This window comes from Hyperolius riggenbachi, chromosome 4 (genome assembly GCF_040937935.1).
Source record: "Hyperolius riggenbachi isolate aHypRig1 chromosome 4, aHypRig1.pri, whole genome shotgun sequence".
Lineage (NCBI taxonomy): Eukaryota > Metazoa > Chordata > Amphibia > Anura > Hyperoliidae > Hyperolius > Hyperolius riggenbachi.
The window spans coordinates 19,683,966-19,693,369 of record NC_090649.1 but is presented as its reverse complement, the minus strand read 5'-3'; the positions used below and the strand labels follow the sequence as shown (position 1 = coordinate 19,693,369).

At 45.5% G+C, this 9,404-nt stretch overlaps 1 non-coding gene across 1 annotated transcript; it reads left to right on the top strand.

Moving 5' to 3' along the window:
- The first annotated feature begins 8,072 nt into the window (after positions 1 to 8,072).
- On the top strand, positions 8,073 to 8,260 carry LOC137505713 (U2 spliceosomal RNA). Its single transcript, XR_011020312.1, has one exon. It is a non-coding gene; the product is annotated as a U2 spliceosomal RNA (small nuclear RNA).
- Positions 8,261 to 9,404: the final 1,144 nt, after the last annotated feature.

Below are 9,404 nucleotides of genomic sequence, written 5' to 3'. Positions count from 1 at the left end.
TCACAAACGTCAGAAGTTTAAGCGCATTGTACATATGTGCCAGCGAATCCCGGGCGCCGCCTACACACACGCTGCCTCAGGTCCTTCCGCGTCCTCCGAGCTACATCCACTGCCGGTCACGTGGGACGTGGCTCCGCCCAACGCGTTTCGTCAGTAATGACTCATCAGGGGCTAACGTATCCTCAATATGCCGGCCATTAAATTCAGTGTCTAACCCCACCCACACCCCACCCACAGGTCTACCCATTGGATAAAATCTAAGATCTTCAGCTTACGCGTGTGTCCACAGCGCTCACGGAATCCGTAATACAATATCATGTTTACACACCTCCGCCCCGCTCTAGGAATCCGTAAACCACACAATAAAACCCTATACAATTCCGTCTAACTCAATACATCAGAACAGCAATACAATATTTACCAATCCTATCCTTCATAGTACAGTATAATCCGATATTTCTGTATCTAACCTCCAACCCCCTCATCACGAACAATACATCCACCCTATGCGAATTATAACATTGTGCTCTCCTAACAAAACTACAACTCCATCCAGAAATGCACAGTATAAAGTTAATCAGCACAATCATTTATATCTTATTCCATGGAGGTGGGAGTTCCATTGGAGCAAAAGTCCACTCCCCCACCCACCCCTGGGAATTACATCACCCCCTCAAAAACCCCTGGGCAATTAGTCCTAATAGGAAGTCCCACCTCATTATGGAACAAAGATTACATATTCCTAGATCGTCCACCTCAAGAGTTGGAAATAAAACAGTTAACATCTAATTCCACATTTAATCCACTAGGGGTCAGCGTGTCCAGATTAAAAATCCACATTGTTTCCTTTTTAGAGATCTCTCTAGTTCTATTACAACCTCTCCAATTTGGTGTAAGTTTATCTATTGCACAAAAGTGCATATGAGCCGGATCACGATTATGTTTAGCCTTGAAATGAGATGATAGACTGTGCGATTCAAACCCATTTTTTATATTATTTACATGTTCCCCTAAAGAAGAAGGCAGTGATAGAGGCGGGTATTTTTAACTTAAGTGGTGTTGAGCTGAATAGAAATGAGGTTAAACTGCTTGACCAGGGTTTGAAATTTGCTCCTAAAAAGTGTTTAAATAAATTTAATGCTTTTATTGATGTACAGAAATATACAAGGAAATTAAACTTAAAGAAATATTTCATTCAAAAGGAGGGCCCAATTACTAGAGCCAACGTTGTAGGTACTCGACCAAAAATGTCATTTAGGAATGCTTCCACATTTAACCCACAGGACACCTCCAACCAGAATGCTGTTGAGAACTTTAAGGAAAGAGTGGTTCATGATTTGAGAAAGATAGAAATAAAACGGAATAATTACGATGGGAAAATTGTTGAAAGCTTATTAAAAGAAAAAGAGTTGGTGGTTCGTTCAGCTGATAAAGGTGTGGGGGTGGTGGTGTTAAGGAAAGATCAGTATTTTGAAGAACTGGATAGGCTGATTTTCGATGCTGAAACATATGAAAGATTGCCAGGGGATCCAACACTAAAATATAAGAGGGATTTAACCCTTCTGTTGGATGAAGGGCTTCTACAGGGTCTGGTGGATAAGAGGGAAAGCGATTTCCTTGTCCCATCAGCTCCAAGAATCCCAGTGATGTATCAACTTCCGAAAGTACACAAAGATCCAATAAACCCCCCGGGACGCCCGATCCTAAGCGGAATGGGTTCTGTTACCCACCGGTTGGGACAATTTATAGACAGTTACCTGCAACCTTTGATCCCCAATTTGCCATGTATTTTGTTGGATACCAAACACTATCCAACTGCTTGAGGGACTGACCATTGAGGGGGATATTTTGATGGCAACTGCCGACGTAAGTTCGCTGTATACAAATATCCCTCATGAAGAAGGGATTGAGGCGGTTAGGACTGTTTTACGACGGGACACTGACATGTCGGGTATACGGATGGAGTTCATTTTATCACTTTTGGAATTTTGCCTCAATAAAAACTATTTTTGGCACAAGGGCCAGTTCTTTAGGCAGATACATGGATGTGCGATGGGGGCTTCGTTCGCCCCCAGTCTAGCAAATATCTACATGGCATTGTGGGAGGAGGAAGCCTTGAGGATAGGGGGTACCCAAGTGGTCTTTTGGCGGAGGTATATTGATGACCTCCTGATCTTCTGGAAAGGAGATGAGAAGGGATTCAAACAGTTTATTGCAGAAATAAACAATTTAAGGGAGAATATCAAATTAACAGTAGAAAGTGATAGGGTGAGTATACATTTTTTGGACTTAACCATCACACGTGAAGGGCAGGGATTTACTACCAAGTGTTTCTTTAAGACTACTGACAGAAATGGATATATAGACACCTCTAGTTGCCATCATCCAAATTGGTTGAAAGGGGTCCCGAAGGGCCAATTCGTAAGGGTGCGGAGGAATTGTTTACGAATGGAGGATTATCTTTTACAATCAGAGGTTTTGAAAACCAGATTTTTGGAGAAGGGGTATGAAAGGGCCTGGTTGGATGAAATACAGGTAGAGGTGGGCAACATGGAAAGAGGTGAACTGATCCGAACCACAAGAAGGGGAAATGAAGGTGAGTCAAAAGAATTCTCCTTTTTGAGCGATTTTTCGACCCAATATAGGCAAATTGAGCATATTTTTGGGAAACACTGGAATATATTACAAAGTGACCATGTCCTTGGGAAGGTGCTGCCATCCAGGCCTAACTTTATCTATAGGCGTGCCCCAAATTTGAAAAATCAAATTTCTCCAAGCTGTGTTGCACCCCCAGAGGTGAGACCCCTTTTAGGTTGGCAAACACCTGGCTTCCTCCCTTGTAGAGGATGCAGGTGTTGTCAAGTGGCTAATGGACACAGACTTAATGAAATTATTTCTTTCTCGAATGGTAATAGGTTCAAGATTAGGGACTTTATAACCTGCGCCACTACCTTTGTGGTATATGTGATCTGGTGTGATTGCGGACTGCAATATGTGGGCCGCACCACCAGATCACTAAAAGAGAGAGTAGGGGAACATGTAAATAATATAAAAAATGGGTTTGAATCGCACAGTCTATCATCTCATTTCAAGGCTAAACATAATCGTGATCCGGCTCATATGCACTTTTGTGCAATAGATAAACTTACACCAAATTGGAGAGGTTGTAATAGAACTAGAGAGATCTCTAAAAAGGAAACAATGTGGATTTTTAATCTGGACACGCTGACCCCTAGTGGATTAAATGTGGAATTAGATGTTAACTGTTTTATTTCCAACTCTTGAGGTGGACGATCTAGGAATATGTAATCTTTGTTCCATAATGAGGTGGGACTTCCTATTAGGACTAATTGCCCAGGGGTTTTTGAGGGGGTGATGTAATTCCCAGGGGTGGGTGGGGGAGTGGACTTTTGCTCCAATGGAACTCCCACCTCAATGGAATAAGATATAAATGATTGTGCTGATTAACTTTATACTGTGCATTTCTGGATGGAGTTGTAGTTTTGTTAGGAGAGCACAATGTTATAATTCGCATAGGGTGGATGTATTGTTCGTGATGAGGGGGTTGGAGGTTAGATACAGAAATATCGGATTATACTGTACTATGAAGGATAGGATTGGTAAATATTGTATTGCTGTTCTGATGTATTGAGTTAGACGGAATTGTATAGGGTTTTATTGTGTGGTTTACGGATTCCTAGAGCGGGGCGGAGGTGTGTAAACATGATATTGTATTACGGATTCCGTGAGCGCTGTGGACACACGCGTAAGCTGAAGATCTTAGATTTTATCCAATGGGTAGACCTGTGGGTGGGGTGTGGGTGGGGTTAGACACTGAATTTAATGGCCGGCATATTGAGGATACGTTAGCCCCTGATGAGTCATTACTGACGAAACGCGTTGGGCAGAGCCACGTCCCACGTGACCGGCAGTGGATGTAGCTCGGAGGACGCGGAAGGACCTGAGGCAGCGTGTGTGTAGGCGGCGCCCGGGACTCGCTGGCACATATGTACAATGCGCTTAAACTTCTGATGTTTGTGAGTGTATTTCCACCTTCTTAACTGTATATTAAATGGTTTTACGCTATATGAGGCTGTTTTAGTTTTAGTGAACAACGGATCAACGTGAGCTTGCGCATCCCCCTTATGCTATAGAATCCTACCTCCGGAGAAATTGGAGGCCAGTTAGGTGAGTGCGGGCACATAGGGGGAGTGTGTCCTGGCACGGAGAGAAACACGGTGAAGGTGGATTCTGGCACTAGGAAGGTGGAGGGATGTGCTGCTAAGCAGATCGCGCTATGATCCTTTCAATGTTCTTTTCTCTTTCATGCTTATTATGAGGGTTCGAACTGGAGGATTGAATACAGCTCCTGGAGTGTCCTATTTGCTGATCTCCTGATCCCTGAGGGGAGTAAAAGGACTTTTGTGGACGGTGATATTATATATTTTCTTTCCCCAGTTTATGAACTGTGAGCGCGGCCAATTGTGTGTGTTTGTACTTTTTCACTTATACTGGTGGGTGTGGCCAGCGCACCATATTGTTGCATATTTTTCCATCAGCGCGAGTTTTTTGTGTATTTTACTGTTAGGTCTTTATTCACTCTGCTGGTGATGCTCTTGTCGGTAAATGTGAGGGGTATCGGCTCCTCATATCACCGGGCTGCGGTCTTGCAGGACTTACAGAAATTTAAAGTAGATATTTTTTGTCTGCAGGAGTGTGCCTTGGTGGCAGTGCCAGACCCTGGCGAGTGGACGCGGGGCACTGCCATCTGGTCTCCAGCTTGCCAGAGTAAGAACGAGGGGGTCGGTGTGATGTTCAATAATGCCGGTATATCCATGAAGGAGTGGGAGGTGGTTATACCGTAGAGGTCATTGAGGGTGGAGTTTGAGTATAGGAACTCCAGGTACCGTTTGTTTAATGGTTACGCTCCTGCTGACAAAAAAAAGGAAAACATTTTTAGAGACCTTAAGGTTGTACCTTCCCGGCCGCATTAACACCATAGTGGCCGGTGACTTTAATTGTATCAGAGCGGTTGAGGATAGAGTGGGGTTAGCGGATTCTAAATTAGATGTGACTAGTGGGATCCTCAACCAGATTGTTAGGGATTATGCCCTGCAGGACGCAGCACTGGTGGCTGACAATGGGGACAAAGACTTTACTTATTTCTCTGATAAGGGCACAAGCAAGTCACGGATTGATTATTTCTTTCTCTCTAGGTATATGGTGGTTCATTCTATCTCGTATCACCCTAACACATTTTCTGATCACGTTTGCATTTTGTGTTCCCTAGGAGAGCAGGCGAGAGTGTCATTTGGGAGAGGCGTCTGGAAGTTGAATGTGAGTCTGTTGGATGAGCCGGATTGCAAGGAGAAGTTTCAAGTGGTATGTAAGAAGTGGATATGGAAACGGAAGTTGTTTGAGGATGTGTTAGAATGGTGGGACTGGTTCAAAAGGAAACTGGCTGGGTTTCTTTAAATGGTTTGTGCATGAGAAGAGTCGGGAACGGAAGGTGGAGGAGGAGAGATGGTGTGTAAGGATCCAGTATTTGTTGAAGCTGAAAGAATGGGGACGAGATGTGGAGGAGGAGTTGGAGGAGGCGAGAGAGCAGAAGCGAAAGTTGTTGGTGGAGAGGGGGAAAAGAGTGGGGGTTTTTTTGGCAAAAGTGAGAGAGTTAGAGGAAGGTGAGACATGTTACTGGGTTTTTTTCCAACAAGCCTGTATGGGGAAAGATGTGTGGCAGTCGGTAATGTCTGGGGAGAAAGGTGGTGGGGGATGATGTGGTGAAGGAGGTGCGGAAGTTTTATGTTGATCTGTATGGTAAGGATCTGGGGGCGTCTGAGCGGGAGATGGAGGAGTATTGTGGAGTGATTGGAGCACGAGTGAGTTTGACTGAGGCGCAGCAACTGGAGGGAGCAATTTGCATGGAGGAGGTCTGGGCGACTGTAAGCACCATGCAGACTGGAAAGACCCCTGGAAAGGATGGTCTCCCAGTCGAATTTTACAAATGGGCCAGGACGGAGATCGGAGATTGCTTGGTAGAGGTGATCCAGGAGATATTTTCTTCTGGGCTTACTCGAAGGAGGGAGTCATCACTTTGATCCATAAAAAAGGAGACAAGCGCAAGATCAGGAACTGGCGGCCAATTTCGCTATTGGATGTCGACTATAAGTAGGCGGCGAAGTTGGTCGCTGGTAGATTGAGGAGTGTGATATCAGGTCTAGTCGGTGAGAGTCAAACATGTGCGGTGTCGGGTCGGCGAAGCTCAGATAACCTGGTGTTAGTGAGGGACATGATTTATCATGCCAGAAACAACAACATGCCGATCATCGTCGAGGGAATAGATCTGGAAAAGGCGTTTGACAGGGTATCACACTCCTTTCTCTTCAAAGTGTTGGCGAGAATGGGCGTGCCGGGTGGACTATTGAGGGTCATCAAGAGCTTCTACCACGAAGCGTCGAGTCAGGTTCTGGTGAACGGACATCTGTCTGAGGCTTTTCCAGTCCTGTCTCGTGTCAGACAGGGGTGTCTGTTGTCGCCCTTGGCCTTCATCTGTGTGATTGAGCCTCTGTTGCGGCAGATTCAAAAGGATAAGGTAGTGAAAGGTTTTGCGGTGCCTGGGAGTGGTGGAAGTCAGGTGAAGTGCCTGGTGTATATGGACGATGTGTCATTGATTGGGAGCTCACAAGTGGATGTGGACAGAATGAATTTGCATGTAAAGATCTTTTGTAGTGTGACTGGGATGGCTGTGAACTGGGGAAGACCCAGTTGGCGTCACTGGGTAAGAATGTGCCGGTGAAGGTGAGCGATGTGGAGGTGGGAGAGGAAGTGAAGGTGTTGGGAGTGGTGTTTGATGCGGCCTTGAAAGGTGAGAAGACGTTGGGATGTGTGAAGGAAAGTGTGGAGAGAAAGTTGAATATGTGGAGGTTGAGAAAGTTGTCTTTTACAGGCAAGGTGTTGGTGGTGAAGGCAGTGATCCTGCCTTTGCTGCTATATTTTTGTATGATTTTTCTCCCTGGCAAATGGTGGCTGCTTAAGGTGCAGAGGATGTTTGTGTTTTTCTGGGGATCCAAAATGGAAAAGGTGGCACGGGTTACGGTACACAAGAGTGTGATTCTAGGTGGTTGGGATTTCCCTGATATTGATTTTCTTTCAAGACACTATCTGGTGAGTGTGCACAAGGTTCTGATGGCAGGAGGGAGGGCATCTGACTTGGTGAGGTACTTAGGGGGTTGGTTGTGGTTAAGGTTAGGGTGGATCCAGAAGGACATGAAAAGGCCAATGGCGTTTACAGTGGCTCCCTTCTACTTGAAGGTCAAACAAATGTGTGAAAAGATGGGTATACAGGACTTGAGAAATTGTAATAAAGAGGACCTGAAGAAACATACTAAAGGAAAAGAAATTGTAACATACATTAAAGGGAAATCGTGTTCTCAGTCGGAGGAGGTGTGGAAGAGGATGGAGGTGAAAGGACTGTCAAATAGACAAAAAGATGTTGTGTGGTTGACATTGCCTGGTGGATTGCCAACAAGACTTTTCTGTAAAGTAAGAGGGCTCTGTGGATCCGACAGGTGCCCTAGAGAAAAATGTGGTGGCGTGGAGGATGTTGAACATGTATTTTGGGAGTGTGGGTTTGCAAGGGGGGTGTTTGGTAGACTGAGGGATTTTGTGAGGATGGTGACGGGTTGTGAGGGGCTCACTGCATGGAAGGTGATGGGTGGAGTGGCACTTGGTGATAAGGAAAGGGAAAAGAAGGCATGGTTAGTGTTTGGCGTGTTGAAGGAGGTGCTGTGGGATGCCAGGAACATGTTGTTGTTCCAAAAGTTGGAGTGGAGCGAGGAGGATGTGATCAAACTGTTCCTGGCAAGGTTATATACTATTTTCTTGTGGGATTCAAAAAGAGATGGTGAAGAAAAAGCTAAGGAGCGGTGGTTGCAGGAAAAATGGAATCTGATGGTGTGAGACAATTTTATTATTTTTTGAAATAAAAATGATACGAGCCGAATGATGATTTTAAAACTGTATTGGTCAGATGGATGACATGAAAATGGAGTCCAAGTGATGGCTGAGTTTTTATGGTTTTTATTCTGAGGCAAAAAAAAAAAAAACAACTGTTCTTATCAGTTTAATATCTGATACGTCCCCTATCTGGGGACCATATATTAAATGGATTTTTGGAACAGGGAGATGGAAGAAGAGCTTGCTCTGTCCACTCCGCGCATCGACCTGGTATTGCAGTACCTCCAGGACCGGTGCACTACTTTTTTACTGGTGTCAAAAAACAGAACAAAACTGACTGAAATACCCAGCTGACTAACAAAGTGGACTTTACTGAAGTGACCTTCTGCAAACTGTACTTTTGCTGAATTTACCACCAAATATCCCCCCCCCCCCCCCGTGTGTGTTACTGCTGGGTGCAGGATAGAGATGAAATATCCTCTCCCTCCCCCACCTACAATAAAATAGTTTCACATTGTCTCACTTCTTTGTGAATCGGTGTCATTTATTAAGCTCAGATTTTATTTTTTTGCTGGAATAGAAAAGAAAAAAAAAGTATTGGGCGTGTCATCCTTACTTGTGCCTCACAGTGGTTGCCACCAAACTCCCCTGGGCAACATTTATTCATGGTGTATTTTCCTTGCTGCAGCTCTTGCTCCCTGGAGAGCTGCTACTTATATAATCTGGTCAGGCAGCAGCATTGTGACATCAATGACATGGCTCCCTGAGCCCAGCTCAGGTGGCATCAACATCCTCAGGATGTGCTTCCTGACTTTGACAGGCTTTGTAGGCAAGACATTCCTGTTTGGCTTTCAAGTGCACAGCTTGTGTCTCTCGTGGCACCACGCACGTCCAGATGGAGCAATTAAGGATGACATGCTGCAGACTGTGGTTTCAGTGTAAGAAGCAGTCCGAGCAAGCCTGCCTCCTGGCTAGTGACTTTGTCTGCCCTCCACACTCTCTACTAGTGCTGTGCTTGAATGCAGGGAGCTGGGAGACTTGTTTTTGGCATGGAGGGACAGGATCGGATGGGTGCCAGTTCTGGTGGTGGGTGTGGCCATGCAAATCTAATTGGAGGCAGCTGAGCTTGGCCCTTGTGTCTCTGTCCAGAAGGCCTGCAGAGACAGTGGGAAGGAGACTCCCCCAGCATATGGGAGCTGAGGGCATACGCTGCTGGCTGGCGGCTGCTGGGAGAGTGCTGGCATGGCGTGCAGCTGCAGTTCTCATCACTTCTTGGCCTTTTGGCTAGATCAAGTGTTTTTCTGGTCAGGGGTCTTGTCGGGGTCTTCCCTTGTGGAGGATCCTGGACAAAGAAGTGCAATAGACCGGTGGAAGAAGAGTCCAGATAATGACTTATCGGCACACGCTACGCTTCCTGGTAAAGCCAGAGTTCAGATGATCCATGTCCT